A 22754-nucleotide genomic window follows, 5' to 3' on the forward strand; every position below is an offset into this window, starting at 1 on the left:
TCAATTTACATAAAACGAACAATTTCCCACAATTGTATTAGGTTCCTTTGACAGTTGAAAACATAATCTCTCATATTTTGTTGTTTCTTTTTCTCTGCTTATTATTTTAACTTTTTATTTATTATATGTGTTATATGTGTTTGTAGTAGTAGTATAAATACATGTTATACTCCATTAATTTCCTTGTATAATTCACACATGCATACAGTATACTTTATAAAACTATTTTTTTTCCTTTCAGTTGCTAACCCATCATAAAATGAGTAGTGCAAGCAAGAAAAAAGTTTGTCAGTATTCAAATGAGTATTTGAAGTTCGGTTTCATACTCGCTGCTCAGGATGAAGGGCCACCATTCTGTCTATTGTATGAACACTGTTTGACCAACAAAAGAAAAAAAAAAGGTAGTCTCGAAGCACAATTGAAAGCAAAAGATAGCACTTATTTGAACTATGGTTTGAACCAATTTTAGTCTCTAAAGGAGAAGTTTGAAAAAAGATCAACAACAAATTCATTGTTTTCTGTACGAACTGCTACCCAAAATCATACTCTTGAAGCTAGTTATGAAATGTCTCTGCTCATAGCTAAATCGGAAAAAAATCATACTATAGGAGAGGATTTAATTAAGTCAACAATATCAACTTTTCTCAAAACAGTTCTGGAGAAAGATTGACAAAGATGTCAAAGGAATGCCACTGAGCAATAACACTGTTAGCAAAAAGAATGGATGAAGATGCCAAAGATGTGGAAACACAAACTTCTTGAAAAGTTAAGATCAAAGAAATTCTCAGTACAGTTGGAAGAATCAACTGTAAGAGACAGTGAGCTGTATTGATTGCCTATGCAAGATATATTAACAATGGTGAATTTACTGAAGAGATGTTATTCTGTGAAGCATTGAAAACCACCACTACTGCCATTGATATATATATATATATATATACACACACAATAAACTCAATTATTCTATCTATAACTAAGGCTAGTCAACAACAGTCTTCATTTAGTCTAATTTCATGTCTTCAACTTATTTTTTATTGTGTGTGTGTGTGTGTGTTATTACAATTTTAACATCATGTTTCTGAAGATGTCTCTGTGACAGACAAAATACTGACATGATTAAACCTGTAATTATTCCATTAAACTGTATTATAAGTGGAATATGACAAATTGATTAGGATACTGTGATGCAAGAAGGAATGATAAGCTACTGTTATCAACTGTGGAAAAAAAAATCAGAGAAAAATAAATAGCAATTGACAAAGAATGCCGACAACAAAAGATGTCTGTCAGAAGAGGGGTAGAAAGTATCTGGTTATCATAAAGTGAAGCTCTTGCACAAGGTTTGCATCTTGGAACATGAGAATGCTACCAGGAACAGGAAAAGCTGGAAGAAATCAAAAGTGAGCTAAGAAGTTTAGATACTCTGGTAGTAGGTGTATCTGAAGGAGATAGGAAGGAAATTGAGATCTTAATCATAATGAATATAAAAGTATATGTTCTAGAGAAGAAGAAAGAAATGGAACAGTTATAAAATATGAGGTAATAGAATAATCATGAGTAAAACAGCTAGTAAAAAAGTCTATATGTGTGAATCCAGAAGAAATTAGAAATAAGGAAAAAGGAAAGAATGAGATTAAACATAATGAGAAATAAATATAAATGGAAATTTCTTGAATAACCTAAATACCAAAAAGGTTTCTGGCACTGATGGAATCCCACCCATTATGCTTAAGTGATGTGCTTCAGAACTAACATCTGTTCTTTATAATCTATACCAGTGTTTCTCAAACTTCAGATATCCGCATACTCCTTCTAAATTTTCATTATTACCAAGCACCCCCTTATCAAAATAATAATAATAAATAAATAAATAAAGTATATTTCATTTGAATTTATATGTTTATGTAAACAACAAATATAATTTATTTTTAATAGAACAAAATTTGGAATCGGTTCCTCTTTATTTCTTGTCCATGAAAAATGATATTTCAAGTAATTCATATCATACTTAAGAAGATTTTTCATCTTCTTCCTAGTTGGTTCTCTAGAGATGTCAGACGACACACTCTTATCAATTTTATTTGATCCAGATACAATATCAATGTTTTCTTGTTGCTTACAGCTACTTGCATTTACTATATTGCTCTCTTTTGTGCGTTTTATAAATCCAGTCTTTAGCCAATGGCCATACCTAAGAACTTGAAAGCTAAAAAATTACCATATTAACTTGAACATAACTCGCACTTTTTTCCCAAAATTAAATCTAAAAATTCATGGTGCAAGATACATGCGGGAATATTCGTAAACTAAAGTTTTCAGAAAAAAACTGAAAATGGTGTAACTTACCAAGAAACTCCTATTCGCTATCGCTACTTTAGGCATCGAGAACAGTTTCATTGTATGCATCGTCAAAGTCATCTACCCAAATAGCATCATCTTCTTTCCCATTATTTCAAATATTCTTATTTCAAAAATTAACAGTAATTTAAAGGACTTGAGATACGTAATGAACAATCCTTCACAAATGACTAATGAGCAGTAAAAGCAGAACGAGAAACAGACAGTAATGGTAGGCCAGTAGAGATAGAGCAGGTATGAAGAAGTGCATATGATTGGTGTGGTATTAACAAAAGATCATGCGAACCAAAGACAAAGGCAGGCCAACAGTTGAGATGAAATGCTAATTCTCTTCAACCGAATTCCATAATATCTGAAACACATTCACTATATATTTCTTAGTTTTAACATGTTCACGATGGGGTGCTGTATAGACTAAAGCAAAACCATATGTTGCACCGGCAACATATAGTTTTCCTTGAGTCTATACAGCAGTTTGGGAGGGGGGGCGATGTGAATCATTAGTTAGTGCCATTTTTTATTCCAGTTGTCTCTAATTGCACTATTTGTTGAGAAATATATTACACAGACTGCAAATGTCTCTGTACCAATTCTCTTCAACCGAATTCCAGAATATCTGAAACAAATTCACTACATATTTCTTAGTTTTAACATGTTCATGACGGGGGTGCTGTATAGACTAAAGCAAAACCATATGTTGCACCGGCACCATATGGTTTTCCTCATGTCTATACAGCAGTTTCTGTTGGGAAGGGGTGATGTGATTCATTAGTTAGTGCCGTTTTTTATTCCAGTTGTCTCTAATTGCACTATTTGTTGAGAAATATATTACACAGACTGCAAATGTCTCTGTACCTTATTCAGTGATACAATAAAATTACTCAGTAAATTACACTATACTAGTAGGCCTCCCCAATGCTGTTGGGGAGGCCGTGTTGTTTACCGCAGGGAGCGAGTTACTATCGCCAGGACGTGAACATCGTGGCGATAGTAACTCGCAATTTAAGTAAGAGAATTCATACATAATATATAATTTATTGAGAAATATATATGTTTAAAACAATTCTTTTTTTCTTAATAATGATTCCATGCGTTAATGATGCATAGCTGAAAATTACCGTGTATCCCCCGAGTACACTTACCACACTTTGAGAAACACTGATCTATACACTATGTGATACTCAGCATCCACCTGACAACATGGAAGCAATTGTATGTATAACCATTTTCAAAAAAAGGTAATAAGCATCTACTGTCAAACTATCAATCCACTGCCCTCACCTCAGTGCTGTCTAGAGAAATGAAGAATGTTATCATTTACGAATGCTAATAATTGCTTGTCTTTATTTCTGATAATGATATTTTCAAACAAGTAGTCTCGGTTGACTCGTAAACAAAATCCTCCAGTGCTGCAATTTTCCCTGACTACTTAACATTTTCTTCAGGTTCCCAACCAAATCATCCCATATATCAACATACTGATATATGAGATATTTCTCATACCATCCATTTAATGATAATTGGCAATCACAGCTCTCTCCTCAGTTCAGTCCTATCATACCTAGAAAGACTCGCAATCTTTACTCTTTCCCATCTTCTCTCAATAAAGAAATCTACGGTATACATGAATTTTTCAGCCTGTACAACACCAGTGTCCTTACTGAAGGCCTGAAAAAAGTTCCATGTTTGATCTCTAGAGCAAAGTTTCCAGATTAGGCAAAAATAAATTTAAAAAAATATATAAAATTAACACTAACAGAAAAAAAAATCCATAGACCACCACAACACCAATGTACTATGAGTGGGAGTCACATAATGAAAAAAATAAAATAAAATAAATAACAAAATTATTCAGCACTCCACGGAGGCCTGAATAATAATAATAATAATAATAATAATAAAACCTTGGATAACAATATCACTGAAGTACATATTGAAGAGCAGCAAAGTATTGAGCACTGTGGCACACTACCGGTCAACAGCTTTCTCTTTCATTCAAACATAGAGTGATTGTGGTAAGAGGCATTTCGTTGGAATATTTGTGTAAAGAAGGTTCCCATTTCAGATAATTTTTTTGGCGTGATTAATTGTAAATAAGTGTGTATTTATTACTCAGAGTTGCTGTAATGGTGTGTACTTGAAGTGTTTCTAGTGTGTGGGCTTGTTAGCTTTTCAGTTTGTTTACGAAATACTTAAACTTATATAGTAGTTTAGTATTGCAACTGGCGAAGGAAAGATGGCGGCAATTTTGTCTTTGCAGGAATTTAATTCCGATTTCAGTCGTTTTGTGATTTGTGCTGCATGTATTTGTTTGATTAAGTAGAGATAAATTATGGATATTAAGGCAGATGAAAGGAGGATATGTGCAAAGTGTGATCTGAATGAGGGCTTGATGAGTAGTAATGTACTGGTAACTGAAAGTGTGTTAGTAGCGAGAATGCCACGAGGAGAATGAGAGCTCATCTGATAGAAAAAAGGAACAGTGTAAAAGAGCAATCTGATGAACTTAATAATAAATGGTAAAAAAGACACAAGTGTTTGAAAGAACAACTGAATGGCATAAGAGTGATGGACTGTATTTGAATAGTTTAGGTGTGAGTCATTTGGAGAGATGGCTGCTGAATGGGAGAGTAATGAGTACTAAGAATGAATCTGATCAAGTAAGAAAGTGCAACCGATGGATCGTCAGACACCAAGGAGAGGTTGAAGTGGTGGTTATGAATCAAGAAATGGGTAGAATGAGTATAGAGAATGAGAGTACAAGTGTGCAAGACAAACACAGAAATGGGGAGGCTCAGGGTGAAAGGGAAACACAGTGTGAGAAAAGTTGATGCTTCAAGAGGATGTGAATGTGTGTGTAGACAAAAAGGGAAGAGAAGGGAATGATGTGAGATCAAGGGAAAATAACTGGATGAAGAAGGTTCTAAGATGAATAAGGAGAAAAAGAAATGGCTCGCGTTAAGTATAAAGAAGTCCATCTAATAAGTGGTATCAGTGAAACTTGCTAAAGAAACAAAAATGAGCAGTTAGGTTTGTATACAAATACTAGAAGTGTAGAAAACAAGGCAAATGAAATGGTTGCATTTATTGAGTCTGTTCACCCAAGAATTGTTGGAATAAGTGGAAACATGGCTGGATGGGGATGACATCCTGAGAGGAATAGAGATGGAAGGGTATTATGTGTTTTGTTAAGACAGAAAGGATAAAAAAAAAAAAAAAAAAAAAAAAAAAAAAAAAAAAAACAGAAGGTGGGAACGCTTTGATGACAGAGTAAGAGTTATGTCCATACAAGGTGGAGATGCAAGTGGGAAACAGTGCCAGTGGTTTTGAGGCAGTATGGTGTGAGATGTTAATAGACTTGGTAAAGTAGATGGTACTGACCATAAAATGTATAATCAAATAGCTAAGTAAATAAGAAAAGGGTGATCATTATGGCAATATAGACTGGGATGATGAGATAGCAACTGGGAGTAAAGAAAATGAGTTTGAGTTTTTGAGGGAGAACTGCCTCAGGCAGTATGTAACAGAGGGCATATGAAGACTGAGGGGACTTGGATTTGATCACCTCATCAGACGATACTATTATAAATGAGATGTCAAATCCCCCCCCCAGTTGGAGAGAGTGACTATGAAGTGATTACCTGGGTGGTTGCCAGCAGTGTGAAGACCATTGTAAGGAAAGGGTATTACAAAGTGGTGATTATGAGAAGCTCAGGAGCCAGCTTGCAGGAATAACATGGAATGAGGAGCTGCCTGGAAAGAAGATCAATGCAGCTTGGGTGATATTCAAGAACTATCTAGTAGAAGCAATGTCTAAATGTCCAAGGGTCAGAAGGTTAAATAAAGTAGGTGTGAAATGGATGAATGAAGAGATTAAGCATACAATCCAGAGAAAAAAGGCATTAGGGATGCAGCATAAAAGAAGTTGGTAACAACCAATTCCATAAGGATTACAAAGACCAGGTAAGGAGGGTAACTTGATTGGTAAGGGTAGCAGCAAAAGCATCCAACATTATCATTGGTGCAGTCTCATCCACCAACAACATCAGAGCCCAACACAAATGTGGGCTTGACCGGCTGGAGGACAGACAAAAATTTGCCACCATAAAATTCATTAATAATATCCGAAGCTACCAAAGCAATTGGGGTGCTTAAGGGTCAAAGCTGTATAACTGAGAGGAGACCTCCACATAGCCTTTAAAGGAATGCAGAGAACCGACCAGGGCTTCTGACCTAATGTCCAATCCTCACCTTCTTGTGGTGCACCCTGTTGGACATCTACTTGGATACTGAACGAACGAGGATGGGCTGGCAATTTGAGATTTAGCCGACCAAATTGTATTCTTATTGGTTAAACCAAAATAAAAAATGATGGTACAACATGACAAAATTTCATGCCGGCTGGAGCGTCGCCCGGTTAAACAAGGCCCCGTTGTTTTCACCAGGGAACCAGAGTAAACAGCGAAAAGTCAGCTAACAATGGAACAAATCTGGAAACACACCCCAACTCAACATCACCAGATTTAAAGATCAGTACCATCAATATAAGAAGCCTGAATGGCAAAGAAATGGAGCTAGCTGAGGAATTAGATAAGTAACAGATCGACATAATAGGGGTGACTGAAACAAAAAAGACAAAAACTGGTGAAATCTTTCTGAGCAATAAATACAAAATGTAATATTCAGGCAATGACAATCAAGGAAAAGAAGGAGTAGCCATAGTATTCAACACAAAATACAAGGCTAATCTTCTTGAATGGCAGTCAGTCTCAAGTAGAGTAATGTGGACAAATATGAGAATGGGGAATTGGACAATGAGACTTCTTTGTTCCTATGGTCCCACAGAAGGTTCTATAAGGAAGAAGTGGAGGAATTTTTTGAGGCTTTAGAAAAAGCAACTGACACAATGAAAAAGGAAAAGTTGGTCCTTGTTGGGGATCTAAATAACAGAGTAGGAAATGATTGTGAGACATACAAAAATATTTTGGTAAAATTTGGAGAAAAGAGCAAAGCTAATAATAATGGCCAATACTTATTGAATTTCTTCTCAGGACATGGACTGGTTATTATTAACAGCATGTTCCAACATAAAAATGTGCACAAATTCACATGGAGAGAAGAGGCAAGGAATAAGAAAAGTCTCATTGATTATGTTATTGTTGATAGTGATGTTTTCTCCCTGGTGCAGGACACCAGAGTGTACAGAGGATTTGAAATTGGAAGCGATCACTATTTAATCTTGAGCAGGATAAAATTGAATTTCATATTGAAAAGAATAACATGTAAGAAAGTTTTAAAGCGAATAAAAGTTGAGCAGCTCTCAGATGTGAACTGTAGAGTAAAATACACAAAGATTAATGAAGAAAAAATGAAAGAGTTTGAGAACAGGAATCAAACCTTCAAGATTCAGTGGCAAGCCTTGAAGAAAGCCCTGATTGATTCAGCCAGTGAGGCATGTGGAGAGGGTGTGTGCAAGGATAGAAAAATTAGAATTCCATGGTGGACACAGGAAGTTAAAGAGGCAGTGAAGGAAAAGAAGAATGTCAAAAGTTCCTGGCAAATAAGTCAGCTTGTGCTCTTAGAGAATACAGAGACAAATGCAAGAATGCTAAACACTGTGTAAAACTAGCTAAACAAAAGTCATGGGAGGATTTTGGCAAGAATATAGAAAATAAATATCAAGAAGGTGGCAAAATATTCTGGAGGTTGTTGAAAAAGCTTAGGAATGGAGGAAAGAGTGCTGTAAAAGGAGTTAGAGATGATAAAGGTGACATGAAAACGGGAGAAAAAGATATCCTTGAAGTATGGAGTAATTACTTTGAAAAACTGCTAAATGAAACAAGCAGTGATGACAGCACAGTGGTAAAAAACACTGACCAGGCATGCGGTCAGGACTACGTATCCATACTTGAAGTAGAAAACGCCATCAAAGGCTTGAAATGTGGAAAGGCGGCAGGAGTAGATGATATTCGACCAGAAATGCTGAAGTATGGTGGTATAAAAGTCTTACAGTGGCTGCACTGCATAGTTCAGAAAGCATGGACAGAGGAACGAATTCCCAATGACTGGAGTAGAGCTCTCATAGTACCCATATATAAGAAGGGAAATAAAACTGAATACGAGAATTACAGAGGTATTTCCCTACTAAGTGTTCCTGGCAAGATCTATGCAAGTATACTTGAGAAACTGTTGAGAAGAATTGTGGAAGAAAAGCTTGGTGAAGAACAATCTGGATTCAGGCCAAATAGAGGCTGTCAGGATCAGATCTTCACTTTACGACAAATAGTCGAGAAAGTATGGGAATATAACAAAGATCTGTATTTAAGTTTTGTCGATTTGGAAAAGGCATATGACAAGGTGCCAAGAGAGAAGATATTCAATACACTACAGTTATATGTTGTCAATGGGGCATTATATCAAGCAATACTACGTCTTTATTTGAGTTGTAAGTCAGCAGTTAGAATTGAAGGAAGTACAGGAAGATGGTTTAATGTTAAATCTGGTGTGAGACAAGGATGTACATTATCCCCTCTGTTATTCATTATCTATATGGATCACATTATGAATGAAAGTGGTATTAAACATGATATCAAAATTGGAGATGTTAATGTCAGCTCTTTGCTTTATACTGATGATGTTATACTTCTAAATAAATCCGCTTCAAGTCTGCAAGATTCTCTGAATAAATTGAATAACTGTTGTAATAGATATGGTATGAAGGTCAGCAATAAAAAGACAAAGACAATGAAAATAGGCAGAATCATTGAAAATGTCAACTGTGTTGTGAATGGAGAACCTGTGGAACAAGTAAAACATTTCAGCTACTTAGGCACGATTTTTAGTGAAGATGGTAAATTCAGTATAGAAATAGATAACAGAATCAGCAAAGCTGGTATGGTGGGAAGTCAATTGAATAAATTCATATGGAATAAGAGAGAAATTAGTCGGAACACTAAATTAGCTGTATATAAGACAGTGTTCAAACCAGTTTTAACTTATGGATCTGAGAGCTGTGTCAGAAATAAAACACTTGACCAAAGACTAGAGACCACAGATATGAGAATCCTGAGAAAAGAGGTGTGAATAGATGGCATCAATGGCAATATCATATTTAAAAATGCGAATATAAGGAAAGAACTTGACATTGTGAGCATCTAGGAATGCGTTAGCAGTGCTAATCTCAGGTGGTATGGTCACTTAAACAGAATGGGCGAAGAAAGAATAGGAAAACAAGTGTTCTCTGCCAGGTTGGCAGCAAAACGACCCAGAGGAAGACCAAGATATAGGTGGATTGATATGGTACAAAGTGCCTTAGGCAATAGAAATATAAGATCTGATAATGTTGGAGTCTTGACAAGTAACAGACTGATTTGGAGGAAAATTGTAGATCGGAAGTTAGTAATGATGTAAATTTTTTTTTCATGTAGTACTATCATATCCTCTACAACCCTTGAGGGTACATGGCAGGAATTTAATGATGATGATGACCAAAGCGATCATATCTCCCTAAAAATTATGAACATTGGAATCAAAACTGCAGACTTCACAGATCATCAACTTTACATGATGACTCTATCAGGAAGGAAATAGGTCTTGATCAGCTAAATGCCCACATAAGCAAAGAACCTCTATTTTCCAGTCCTTCACCTCCAAATACCTCCATAAATCTAAACTTACCCAACTCCGTACAAAAAAAGAATCAAAAGAAATGCTCAAAGAAAAAGGCCTAAATACTATCAACCTTCTTTCATCCTCCAAACAGGTTATTTGTTATACCGATTTTTATTGAAAAAATTTCAATAAAAGTTGGAGCCGGGAGAATTGCTTCCAATTTTACCAGCAGAAACTTTATGCAATAAATAAAGCACTCGAAGCATACTTAAAATTATCATCTCTACAATCAGAGGGAATTATAATTTACAGACTCAAGATCAGCTAAGGAGGCAATCAAAAATGGAGCATATCAAGCTCACACAAGACACCCTTCAACTCTTAAATCAACTAAAGTGTTTAGGAAAAAGTTGCATTTTACAATGGATTCCTGCTCACGTAGGCATTGCTTAGAATGAAGCAGCTGATAAATTAGCAAAAGAAACCAGAGAACTCTACCAAGACACTGATATGATAACTCTTGCTGATGCTAACGCACTAGCAAAAGCTAAACTAATTTCACTGAAATCAGTGATACAACATCAAATTCCCAAAATCAATGCTGACAGAAAGACCTCCACCACGTTAGCTAGAACTACGAGGAATGAAAATCAATACAGATGATACAAGAACATATAGAAACTGCAATAACTGCCCTAATACCGAACTAACACCTATTCACATTTTTACCTGTCCAGCAATTATAGCTGCCTTGCAAGCAATAGACCCCGATCCTGAACACAGCTCTACACAAACAAAATCACTGACATAGCAAAAGTAGATCAAGGAGCACATGGAAACATCTAAGACTCTTCACATGTAGATGTGGCCTAACAGGACAAGATAACAACAAGGGTAGCAGCAGTTAGTTAAATAAGTCAAAAATAATCTTAGGAAGTTCTTTCGATATGTAGCCAGCACACAAAAAAAAAAAAAAAAAAAAAAAAAAAAAAATATATATATATATATATATATATATATATATATATATATATATATATATGTGTGTGTGTGTGTGTGTGTGTGTGTGTGTGTGTGGAAGGATGACATTGCTTGGAGGAAAAAAAAAAATGGTATAAGAACAACTGCTGCAGAAGATATAGTTCATAAAGATCTTTCGATCTTGTAAATGTGACATCATGGAGAGAATGAGAGCAGCTGATGATGAGGAGGAGAGACTGACTCTATGTGAGCAAAAGATATATAGGGAATTAAGCAAACTTGATGTTAATAAAGCTGTGGGACTTGATAATACGTTACCACGTATTTTGAAAGAATGTGTCAGGGCATTGGCATCTGCCTTGACATATTTGTTTAATATGTGTCTTGCACTGGGTCAAGTTCCAAATGAGTGGAAGGAAGGCAAGATTTTGCTGCTTCATGAGGGAGGTGACAGAACTCAAGCATCAAATTATAGGCCTATCTATGTGTTAGGTGTTATGGTTAAGTTGTTGGAGAAGCTAGTGAGAACTAGTATCCAGAATTAGGTTGAGCAACAATGGTATTATCTTTGATGTACAGCATGGATTTGCTAAAGGGGAGGTCATGTTTTAGTAATCTACTTACTAATTACAATAAGGTGATGGCTTCATGGAGGAAAGGGATAATTTTCCTTGCTGGGAATCATTCCCAGGTAAAGATATGCGCAATACATCTCTAATACAGGCAGCCTACTTCATGGCGAAGAGTCACATCCTTCCAGAGGTGTCTCACTGTTTTCACGGAACAGTGTGGATCTAGACTGGAAAGTCGAAAAATATTCCAGAGGAAGGCAATGGCAAACCACCTCTGTACCTTGCCAAGAACATTTTGTGAACATGATTGGCTTCATTGGACAAAGGAGATGGATACACAGTGTTATACTTTGATTTTGAAAACGTTTTTGATAGATTATTGCATGATAACTTGATAGTCAAACTAGAGCAGATGGGTTTGGATATTAGACTAGAGCATTTGATCGGAGATTGGCAATCTGATAGGTATCAGCAAGTTGTGTATGGGAGAGCAATATCCTGGAAGAGGAAAGTCACTAGTGGTGTGTATGAGGGGGTATGTTTTAGGGCCGTTGCTGGACATCTCTAATGTATTTATATTAGAGATGTCCAGCATATTTTAATTTAACCTGTATGTTAGTGATATTGGGGAAGATTTCGATTGGGATATTCAGTTGTTTGCAGATGATGCAATGCTGGGATGAACTATGAGGAGTAGAGCAGATGTGCCCTAACAAGAAAACTTGAATAAGTATCATTGAAAACATAGATTGAGTGAATCAGCATGGGAGTGGGGATGCCAATTCAATGTTGCAAAATGTAAGGTTTTAAAATTTGGGAAACAAAGATGGGATGTAGAATTTACGCTTGGTGGGGATATATTATTGGAGGTGGAGGAAATAAATGATCTTGGGTGATGATGGATAAGAATCTAAAATTTAGAGAACAAAGGCTGACTTGCAGAAGGAGATTCTTGTTCCATTGTATAAGGCACTGATTAGATCTCACATGGATACTGTGCACAGGTTTGGTCACCTGGTTTTCAAAAGGACAAACAGATATTGGAGAGGGTTCAGAGGCGACTGACTAAGGTGGAAGAGGCCTGATATGATAGATGAACAAGCTGGTAAGGGTTTGTTATAAGATCAATGTTGAAGATGTTTTTCATAAAATGGTGGGAGATCGGGGGGGGGGGGGGGGAACAAGAGGTTCTCTCTAGAAGCTGTATAAGGAAGGTGTGAACAAGGAAGCGAGAAGTGGGAATGAGAATCTTGGTATGCTTGGACTACATCTTCCGGATCATCAATACAGAAGATCTTGGTTTTAACATTAGAACATCTACCCACAACATGCAAATAACTGATCTTAGCTTTGCTGTTGATGTTGTACTTATTTATACAGAACCAACAAATGCACAGAAACATCTCAGTCTACTAGAGGCACTTGCTAAACTTATTGGTCTGCAGATCAATAGGTCATGAAAAAGTTATACTTCATATCAACAACAAACCCTTAGAAAGAGTAAAGAACTTTCAATATCTTTGATCGTACATCACCAATACAAAAAATGATATTAGAAAATGTAAACAACTGACTCTAATCTTCCATAACAAACTCCTCCCTATCTGGAAATAATCATTAATATCATTAAAGACAAAATTAAGACTATACCATGCAACCAGTAGATCCATCTTCCTGCATTGTTCTCAAACCTGGACAATAAGCACAAAAAAAACTACAGACCTAATTAACTCCTTTGGAACCATATGTCTCAGACAGATCCTTGGATACACTTAGGTGGACCATGTCACTAACTCTGCTGTGCTAAATCTGGCTAAGCAAGAACCACTTATCAATATAGTCAAAAAACTACAATCAAGATGGCTTGGGCATCAATTGAAACATCCTGAAGTCTCACCCTTTTTGAAATCCCTCGTCCTGTACAAACCAGGAGATGGCAATCTTAGTAGAGGAAGCCCATGCAAACAATTTTGGCAATACATATGTGAAACCATCAGTAGGCTGAACTGTAAAACTCCATCTGACATCTACCAGTTAGCTCAAGATAGAGAGAGAGATTTGGAAGACCATAATTTGCGATATTTAATTTTTTATATAAATCTCTTTTCCCTTTTCACATTGTATCATATTTGTGAATAAACTATGATAAGTTGTGAATGATTGGAATGCCTTGCCTGAGAGTGTGGTGTCTGCAGAGAATTTGAATGTGTTTAAGGTGCAGTATGATGAGCTGTGTGTATTGCAAAGGGTCTTTCTAGATGAGTCTTTGACTCCATGGGTCTTAGGGTAATAATAATAATTGGGGTCAAAATAATATTAAAGATAGTGTTCTACTAAAGAATATATATAAAAAAACTTTATTATTAATTATTATTATTATTATTACATGACACCATCAGGGAGTCCACAGACTCATCGAGGGGAGGGTACCTACTCTACAACTCTCCATCTCCAACACTCAATCCACCAACTACAACTACTTTCATCATCTACACCAACGTCATCTACTGCCAACCACCACCACCACAAGGATTTTCACAGACAATCACAAACATATATGCCCACGGCAGGATTCGAACCCGCAGCCTTTTGGCTGGAGAGTGGATACACTAACCACTCGGCCATTTTATGACTTTTATTATTTGAAAAAACATATGATAAATTTCTCATTATTGTAAACTACATTTTGTTTTTAATGTGAAAAAATTAACAAAATATTTAACTGGTTTTAAATCTGAATGTGCAACTACGATATTATTATCATGTGACACCTCCAGGGAGTCCAAAGATTCATCGAGGGAGAGTGTGCCAGCAGCATCAAACGATTGACTCCTTTCCACCTACTAACTGCGCTCAAACTTGCTTAACTTTTTGCATGAGCTATTAGTAGCAGAGGCTCTATCAATTGACCAACCTTTAGTATTTTTATTTTATTTTTTATCAGAAAATGTTGCCTGCACTTTCTAAAATATCCTTTCTGTTAACATATCTCTCTGCAAACTACTACAACAGTTTTTTTTTTCTTCCCCAAAGAGCAGCAAAATTATCTTCCTTTGTTTTAACCACTTTTAAGCAGATTTAAGCATGCCATACAATCTCAGAAAATGTGTCTTATATATATTTGATGGTTGGTCATGATATAAATCTAGTTTAATCCTTTATCCAAGTGTAAGCAAACAAAGTTTGCACCTTAAGTATCTTCAGGACTGAGGCAACTCGTAGTAAAGGTGGACCAAGCTCTCATCACTCCTTGTCTCAGCATCTCCCATAATGCAAAGCACATCTCCTGGCAGACATGTATAATGTTATGCATTAAGGGAAGGGCCACTACCCAGACCGGTTTTGACCTTCACTGAGGTCTCATTGGTGGGAGCCAGACCCAGAAGTGGCGATACTAAGGCAGAAGCAATGGAGAGGTCATATTTACCTATACGAGTTGCCAAAAGGTGTACCACCTTATTATTAAATTACTCTGGATTTAGAGAAAGATGTTGGAAGTTTATTTTCCACTTGGTTACACTATAATAAATTTAGTTTAATCCTTTATCCAAGTGTAAGCAAACAAAGTTTGCGCCTGGAGTATCTTCAGGACTAAGGCAACTCGTAGTAAAGGTGGACCAAGATCTCATCTTGGTGACGAGACCTCAATAAAGGTCGAAACCGGTCTGGGGTAGTGGCCCTTCCCTTAATGCATAGCGTTATACATGTCTGCAAGGAGATGTGCTTTGCATTATGGGAGATACTGAGACAAGGAGTGATGAGAGCTTGGTCCAGCTTTACTACGAGTTGCCTCAATCCTGAAGATACTTCAGGTGCAAACTTTGTTTGCTTACACTTGGATAAAGGATTAAAATAAATTTATTACAGTCTAACCAAGTGGAAAATAAACTTCCAACATCTTTCTCTAAATCCAGAGTAATTTAATAATAAGGTGGTACACCTTGTGGCAACTCGTATAGGTAAATATGACCTCTCCATTGCTTCTGCCTTAGTATCACTACTTCTGGGTCTGGCTCTCACCGACAAAACCTCAATGAAGGTCGAAACTGGTCTGGGTAGTGGCTTTCCCTTAATGCATAGCATTATACATGTCTGAAAGATGTGCTTTGCATTATGAGAGATACTGAAAAAAGGGAGTGACGAGAGCTTGGTCCACCTTTACTACAAGTTGCCTCAGTCCTGAAGATACTTCAGGTGCAAACTTTGTTTGCTTACACTTGGATAAAGGATTAAACTAAATTTATTATAGTCTAACCAAGTGGAAAATAAACTTCCAACGTTGGCCATGATATATTAAACAAACATTCAACTATTTCAGTTTGTCCAATTCTATCAAATTTTGTATTCAAATCCATTAACTATTTAGGTGCACTAATTTTACAACTTAAAAGGACATCCTGTAAAGCAACCTTTGAAGTATGTCTTCTGGAATTCAAATTTCTATCTACCATCGCATCAAAATATCCCTTGCTTTCTCCATTTCTTCCAGTATATCTAACAAAAGTATGCAGCCTTCCTATAGATCTGTGAATCCCAAATTTCAAAATCTTACATTTAGCTTCAGTAGACTGATATCCTTTTTCATTATCGCACACTTCCTTCTTATTGAAATTTGTTTGAAGATCTACATAATCACTACTATTTCTAATAATCCTCCTAAGCTTCATATAATACACAAACAGCTAATGTAAAACCTCGCACGCACGATAAGTTAATTTAAATAACTCGGTTTTACAAGGGTATCAAATCAAAATATAAATAAAATACAATGTATTGTGTTTTTTCTTTTAATATAAACTAACCACTTTGTAGAATGTAATCGATATTGCCTGTGTAACTATAGTATCTAAAAACCAGAAGAAAGGGATTATGCATTATTAGTAGAGTGAGACATAAAAAACAACATTTACAACAACTTGCGAACATTTTGGAACCTAAAACAAAGACTTTCGGCAAAAGACAACACGGGACTTCAGAGTCGAAACAAAGAACAAGCAGAATTTTTAAGGGGCTGATGAGTAAGAAAAAGCAACGGATATAATTAGGAGTTCTGGGCTGGCAAGTTTAGTAGTTCGTCTCTCTTGTCCTGGAAGATGGATTTTCATCTTGTCATATCGTTGGAGTTTCATCGAAGATCCTTATCCCTGAGGTTCTCTAGGCGGTTCCTAAGGCTGCCTGCCGATGTATCCCGCAGTATGGCAGGTCATGCTCCCTGCGATTTCAAGCACAACTGACCAAGGAAGAGAGGAGAATATGTTACCTAGTAAGTAACATAGTCATAAAAATTATGACTATATGCGAGGTTTTACAGCTAATGTAAAACCTCGCATGATAAGTTAATTTAAATAACTCGGTTTTACAAGGGTGTCAAATCAAAATATAAACAAAATACAATGTATGGTGTTTTTATTTTTAATATAAACTAACCACTTTGTAGAATGTAATCGACACTGCCTGTGTAACTATAGTATCTAAAAACCAGAAGAAAGGGATTATGCCTTATTAGTAGAGTGAGTCATAAAAAACAACATTTACAACAACTTGCGAACATTTTGGAACCTAAAACAAAGACTTTCGGCAAAAGACAACACGGGACTTCAGAGTCGAAACAAAGAACAAGCATGATTTTTAAGGGGCTGATGAGTAAGAAAAAGCAGCAGATATAATTAGGAGTTCTGGGCTGTCAAGTTTCATAGTTCGCCCTCTTGTCCTGGAAGATGGATTTTCATCTTGTCATATCGTTGGAGTTTCATCGACTATCCTTATCCCTGAGGTTCTCTAGGTAGTTCCTAAGGCCGTCTGCCGATGTATCCCGCAGTATGGCAGGTCACGCTCTCTGTGATTTCAAGAACAACTGACCGAGGAAGAGAGGAGAATATGTTATCTAGTAGGTAACATAGTCTCCCCAGTTACCTACTAGTGTAAACAACAGGCAGCCACCAGCAGAGGATGAAAGAAAGAAGAAAGAGGGATGTTGGTTGCTACTCGGGCCAGGATAACTACGATGGTTTATGTCATACTGAAGTATCCACATTAAAGAAAGATGTATCCAGACCAAGGCAAAAATTTCAGATGTTCCAATGGAAAGTTTGTTCGTAACAATGGACTGGTTATATATATTAAAAAAAAAAAAAAACTGCAAGTAACCCACATCATATCATATCAATATTCTTGGATTGTAAATAGATATAACTGTATAATATATATATTAAGTAAGAGTCTGTCCTAATGTTGTAAAGTACTAAGTAATGTGTTAGAGTTATGTATAGGCAGAGATGTATATCTATCTTATTGTGCTATGTATTCTTGTGAGGTTAGTTAAGTTGGGAGAAACAGCTATTCCCCATTATTTGTGTAGTATGTAATTACAAAATTTGTTGTTAGAATAAATGCTTTGTTAATTAATACTATGATCTAATCATTGCCAATGCAGTATCTCGGAAAAATTACGAACCTGTGTGTTAATTAGACATTGCCATGACTTGCTATATGGTTAAGAGGAATTTGACATATTGCCTTTGATTCCTCAATCTCTATTATTTGGTCTGACTGGTGCAGTCGTAAATCAAATAAATTTGTCAGACCGAAGAATCTGAGAAATTGAATATAAGGCAATTGTATAGCTGGCAATAACTATACTTAGAGTCTACTATACAGTAGGAACAAAGGGCAAAAGCAGGAAGATAAGGGGGGGGGGATTAAGATAGAGGAAAATAACATCATAGTGTGGATAAGCGTTATGAGACAGCACAGTCTAAGGTATGAAAATAAAATAAATACAGTATATAAAGAGCAAAAAGAATTAACAATAAATTTACAATATAACAATTTAATCAATAACACATTTTACACTAAATATCTCCCTGTAACCCAGTGAAAATATCACTGACATACAGGCTGAACAGTAACAGTCTCAGTATTTAACCATATAGAACTCTACTTGTAATGGTCCTCCTCTACCTTGATGTTGCACACTCCCACACACACACACACTCAATTTCAATATCAATCAAAAAGCAAATTGCCAATTCAACCAACCAATTAACCAATATATCAACTCATACACTGCCACTTAAACTTCAACTTATCATCTGAACACCCTAACAAAGGCAATTGCAGAATTCAGTAAAATGATAATACACCTTTCCTCATCATGTTATTACAATTATGATTCTTATTATATAGGTATTTCTAAGGTGTCGAAGGAGTCATAGTAGACCACACTAACCATTACTCATACAATATGTATAATTCATTCACTGTTGGGGCACTCATAACTACCTCTGGCAATTCGTTAATAATTCTCCAAGCATTAATCTTGTTTCCAAATGCTCTTATACAAATTCTAGGAGTGAAAGCGTTTTCCCTTTCCACTCATGTATTGCAAAATTTCTTGTGCGACAATCTTATTGAATCCCTTTAATAAGTTACCCTCTCCTCTGCCTGTCAATTAAACTCTGCAACCCACAAACCTTCAAAATCCAGGTCACTGAGTCTGTGCACAGTAGTCAAGATGTGGCCAAAAATAGCCTTATAAAGAGGGATAATAACCTTGATATCGTTGCTTGTTGGCCTAATCCATAAATTAACAGAGTGTTATATTATAGTTATGAACTAGACAGTCCTAATTATAATTAACTCTTAGACCAAAAGGTTTAGTGGATAGAATGTGCCATCCATATTCTTGGGATTTTTAGGCCATCATTATTGTTACAATTAGGGTGGTTGATAAGAATTTCACAGGCCTCCTTAAATTTAACGAACAGTCATATGATTAATCTTTCTAGTCATGGCCTGAACAATAATGAATTCTCGCTACTTAGTAAAGGCTTAAACTTGGTTATGGCACCGAGGACTGTTAACAAATTGGATTTTATATACCATATTGAAAGATGCCTAAGATTTCTCCCAACCACTATAGTTGATAAAATATGAATAGAAATCTCGAACATTTTAAATAATACTAAATCAATAACAAGTAACATAACCAAATCTGAAATAGCAGCTGTGAACTCTTTAAAGGTAAATCAGAACATCTTAATTACTAGAGATGATAAAAGCAGTGCCACTGTTATTTTAAACCAGCGTTTCCCAAATTTTTCCTTCTACGGAACACTTCACAAATTCTGAAATTTTAACAGAACGCCTTGGCTAGAGTCGAGTATCATCCGTCTCGTATTCAATGTAAAGCTACTATCGCCGAAGCAGGCTGTACTGCATTGCATAAATGCAAAAGCGCACACTACAGGCATGCAGCACATCGCATTGACTTTGCTTGTGATCACATATTTCCTAGAATAGATACCTCCGTACTTCACTTACGCTTGGAGGTGTCGACAGTAGTGGGAGGCTTAGTCAAGGCCAGTGTGTGCTGGCCTTAACAGCACAATCCACATGCAAAGTGAAGAGTGACTGATTTTCAAACATGTTTGAAACTCAGGCGCTCGTCGCAGCATTTAAAATAATTCCAGGCTCATATTAATTTTGATAATTTTTCAAAATGAATATGAATTTTAACACTTATTCACTTTCGGCGGAACACAGTTTGGGAAACTCTGTTTTAAACCAAACAACATACCTGGAAAAAAATGAATCAATTAGTTTCAGACAACAGCACCTATCAACTTGTAAACTATAACCCAACTAATCGGATTAAAAAGAAAACAGAAAAATTACTTAAATCAGTCACATCCTGGCTGATACAGTTAAAAAGCTTCTTCTGCACCATGCTCATTCTCTGAGAATTTATGGTTTACTCAAGATTCGCAAGCAGACATACGGCTTCGGCCAATAGTTGAAGGTATTGACAGCCACAATTATAACCTAGCCAAGAAACTAGCATCAACCTTTAAGGAGTTAATAGGTCATTCCCCCCTCCTTTATTAAAAACACATAATTAAAATTACATAACACTTTGTAAACAAAATTAAAAACATCACAGTAGAAAAAAATAATTTATTAGACAGTTTTCACGTATCCGCCCTTTTCATGAATGTCCTAATCAATGATACAATTCTTCTTTTACATGACAAATTCCCTCATGAAATTACAGTCCTCTTTGCCCATGTACCATGTTCTGGCTATTTTGTGTGAAAAAATACTTTTAACCTACAAAAAGAAGGTGCAGCCATGGACTATGACTATCCCCCCATCCAACTGCTAACTTTTATATGGAAGCTTTTGAGCAAGGTACTCCATATTCCTCTACTTTAAAACCCAAAGGCTGGCTTAGATACATTGACGATATTTTCATTATCTGGTCCCATGGACACCAGACATTTTCCTCAGCCACCTAAACAAACAATTCACAACTGAAATTGAAAGTCAGAACTCACTTCCTTTTCTAGATACTCTTGTGATGTGTCTTATATCTGGCAGTCTTTCCTTCACAGTTTACCATAAGCCTACATATACTGGCCAATATATATACACACACAAACTCCTACCACCACCACCCAACACAAAAACTAAGCATTATTAACACACTAAAAAACAGGGCTTTGAAGATTTGCTCCAGTAAACAAGCACTCAAACATGAATTAAAAGTTATCAGCAATACCTCCCTAAAAAATGGCTACAGCCAAAATACTATGAACAGAATTCTTTACAAGATCCCACTTAAAAACAAAAATTAAATAGATTACAATAAAATTGTTATCAGATAAAATTAACAGAAATACAACTTTAATACCACCTTTAAACCTCCTGCAAAATTAAAATCCTTATTCAACTCAACCAAGGATCCATTTGCTCCACTGGCCCACTAGTATACTGTATTCATTGCACCTGTAATTTGCCCTATATAGGTGAAACTCACAATTTCAATTAGAAAAAAGGAATATAAACAGTATATTAAATTTAATAACTATGGCAAATCTGTCCTTTATGATCATGCTCTGAATACTCTGCATAGAATTGAATGGAAAGGCACCTGCTGCTTACATCACACCAAAACATGGTAGGAGCATGAATTTAAGGAGGACTGTGAAATTCTTATAAACCACTCAAGAATATATGGATGGCACATATTTTATACACTTAATCTTTTGGTCTAAGAGTTAATTATAATTAGGCCACCACTTTGCTGTATTAAAACTATCTATATGAATTTGTTCTCTGATGATGTTATAAATGGAATATAGCTCTGATGTTTTTTTTTTTTTTTTTTCTTCACAAGAGGTCTTACCAGTAGAATAACGATTGATCAAATCGTTGTCACTTTGGCTTACTGTTAGAAATGTAATGTAGCTGATCTTTGCATATGTGTATACTCCAAATAATGACCTTAATATGAAGGTCAAAACACTGGGAAAATAAAGTAATTATTCCTAACACTGTTGTAGTCTCCGTACTTATACTAAAATGAGTACCCTCAAGAAACTATGCAAAGAGTATCATTACCAGATCTGATAAGGGGAGTATTACTGTTATTCATAACACCAGTGGATATAATAGCAACATGGACATCACTCTCAGAGACTGCTACACATCAGACCATTAGATTATGACCCCGAAATCTGAAATCAAAAAAATGTAAATGTCTACTGAAAAACGTTTCTTCATGACCTCTTGAAATACACCCACCCATCCACATGAACCCTTCCGTTCTCATACCTGTTGGATATACAGATTACCTAAAATACACAAATCAAATTCCCTTCTAAGACCTATAGTAGATGCTACAGCATACCTATGCTGTAAATTAGCAAAACAGTTAGCAAGCTCGCTTAGTCCCCTCATTGGTCATATCATTTCCTATATAAAAAATTCTATCCATTTTAAAACTTCCATTGAGAATTTAACATTAAATAACACAGGTATTTTGGTTAGCTTTGATATCACCTTAACTCTTAACCAATATTTCCTTAAATGACACCTTATCACTTATAATTTCGAGGGCACTCATGAGTCAAGCGTGGTGGACGTGTGTAAGAAGAGCTCCGGATTGAGATAAGTTATTCTTGGAATAATTAAGCATATATGAGTATTTGTTTAAGTAAGAGTTGCTGTAAAAGTTATGCACTACCAGTATTATTAGTGTGGGGGATTTTTTTGGCCTAAACTTAAGTACGAATTCGTTATTATTAGACCTAAGATAGTAACCGGCATAGGAAACATGGTGACAGCTTTGTCATTCCATGACTTTAACGTAGACTTCAGCTGTTTTGTTAGGTGTGAGGTGTGTTATATGTATTCTTTTGATTACACAAATGATTTGTGGATATTTAGGGC

The 22754-nt window shown here is 35.9% G+C and overlaps 1 protein-coding gene across 7 annotated transcripts in view; it reads right to left on the bottom strand.

Annotated features, from left to right (window-relative positions):
* The window catches only part of drk (growth factor receptor-bound protein 2 drk), a 230243-nt gene that overhangs the window by 191214 nt on the left and 16275 nt on the right, over positions 1-22754 (bottom strand). Inside the window, exon 1 of one of the 7 annotated variants that reach the window (XM_090405857.1) lies at positions 20199-20312. The exons of 5 other annotated variants lie outside the window; for them this stretch is intronic. The gene's annotated coding sequence lies outside the window, so the exon portion shown is untranslated. Of the gene's footprint in view, positions 1-20198; positions 20313-22754 lie in introns of those variants that run through there. One more of the 7 variants, XM_090405853.1, reaches the window with a different exon arrangement.

This window comes from Typopeltis vanoorti, chromosome 15 (genome assembly GCF_054136105.1).
Source record: "Typopeltis vanoorti isolate ZY-2024b chromosome 15, IOZ_Tvanoo_1.0, whole genome shotgun sequence".
Lineage (NCBI taxonomy): Eukaryota > Metazoa > Arthropoda > Arachnida > Uropygi > Thelyphonidae > Typopeltis > Typopeltis vanoorti.